This window comes from Orycteropus afer, unplaced genomic scaffold (assembly GCF_000298275.1).
Source record: "Orycteropus afer afer isolate SDZICR_OR568_19922 unplaced genomic scaffold, OryAfe1.0 scaffold02031, whole genome shotgun sequence".
NCBI classification, from domain to species: domain Eukaryota; kingdom Metazoa; phylum Chordata; class Mammalia; order Tubulidentata; family Orycteropodidae; genus Orycteropus; species Orycteropus afer.
The window spans coordinates 19,293-21,374 of NW_006923618.1; positions in this window are offsets into that span (position 1 = coordinate 19,293).

The window sequence follows — 2,082 nt, forward strand, 5'->3', positions numbered from 1 at the left end:
ATTTCCCACTTCCATATCCACAGAGGTGAAAGTCTGGTTAAGATTATGAGAAAAAAAAATTACTTAGTAATTCATCTACTGTAAGAAGTAAATGAGGATATCAACTAAGGCATACAATAAAAACAAACCACATTAGAACTGATATCCTAGTAACTAGTTGGCTTCTTCCTAGCTCTGATGGCAGTGGAAGAAAGCTAAAACCAAGAGAAGACTGTGGCATATTTCAATGTTGAAAACATTTACCTTTGGACCCAGCCCAACTCAGCACACCCAATACAATGCACACCCAAGTCTTGTAGTTCAAGTTCTACTGCCCTGGCGTTTTAGGGAGTGAGGCACATGTGTGCTAATATTTCAAATATGGCTGGTGATGTTCAGAATGAACATGACTTGATGGATGACTCTGTGGAAAAAACTCAGCTTGGATACCTGAAAAACATTCCATTTCCCTACCATTAGTGAACAATGATTATCATAACAGATGCTTCAGCCCGACACTGCAGCATCTCCGCAGGCTGACTTTAATCTGCCTTCCTAACCTTCTCTCTCACTACTTGTCTTTATCTACTCAAAAGTTCAACAAAACTAGTTTACACCCATGATCTCATTCTCCACAATGATCTCAAACACGTCAAGAGTTTTGTTGTCATCCATTTGTACATTCTAATATAATTTTTCCAAATCTGCTTAAGCTTGAGTACATGTTATCTGGTAGAATGTGATTCCTATATTTTTAATGTGTAATATGGTATGTTATACTCACCATTTCAAGGTTATTCTGAATTTTCTCCACACCATCATCACTTCTTTATATAAGGAAATATACCTGGGACTTATAAAATACACTTTAGTGTGATATTATTTGGATTAAAATGGAAAAATATAGATAAATCCCATTACAATTCTACCGATTTTGTCTCCTAAGAGACCCTTCCTTGGGTTTCTGAGGCAGTATCACTATGGAAGAAGATTTTCAAACCTTCCTTCTGAGGAGTGGCTGGTGGGTTTGAACCCTCAGCCTTCTGGTTAGCAGTCAAATGCCTGAGGCACTATGTCACCAGAGCTCCTACTCAAAAAGTCTTCCCAGAAGAAGAGATATTTCAATGATACCCCCCCCCAAAAAAAAAAAAAGGTAAGTTGGAAAGCATTAAACCAGATGGTAGTCCTTTGCAGGGGAAAGAAGAGAGAGAGAAAGCAGGTCCATAAGAAAACAGAGCCAGTCTCTGAGCCTTCACATGGGAGGGAGCCTGGCAGGTTCAGGGAACTGAGGAAGGTTAAATGAGATGGGGCAGAGCTAGGTGATAGCAGGTATGCCAGAGGTCTCAGCAAATCACAAAGCTTAAGGGAAGCTACATGTTTGGGTTTCTTCATGGCGCTCTGGCAGAAATACCACACGTGGATGGCTTTAACAAACAGGAGTTTATTCTCTTACAGTTCTGCAGACTAGGAGTCCAAGTTCAAAGTAGCAGGCTCTAGGGACTGGCTGAAACACCCCAGCTTTGGGCTTCAGCTCTGCCTCTTGCTCCCAGCTCACTGGAGCTGGAGGAGTCCCTTCACTCAGGCAGCTGCTGGCGGCTGAGGCTAACAAGCCCCAAGGTGGACCCAAAAAAAACAAACACAGTCCCAATATTACCAAAAGATGACAGTCCACTAATTCAAGGCCAGAGACAGTCCCAAGATTGGCAGGAAACATGGCAGGCTGCTCAATTAGACTTGGCTCTACCCAGGGTCCAAGCATACCAAAAAGCTGCAGACTGTTCCCAGAACTTCTCCTTTTGTACTGGAAGCAGACCACATCCCTAAAGCAGCTACTCAGCTCCTCACAGCAGATTCCGCCATGGAGTTGATTGCCAGTCTCATCAAGGTGACTAACTGCAACCAGCTGCCCAGCCACTCAACCAGGACCAGCCACGTTGACACATAACCTTAACTGCCACCCCATATGAAGGATCTTGGACTTTAATCCTGCATGAATGGAAGCCAATGTCATTGTGTAATATGATCAGATTTACATCAGATTTACACTCGGGATGCACATCACAGAATGAATTGAAGGGAAGTAAAGATTTCCTCTTCACTAGC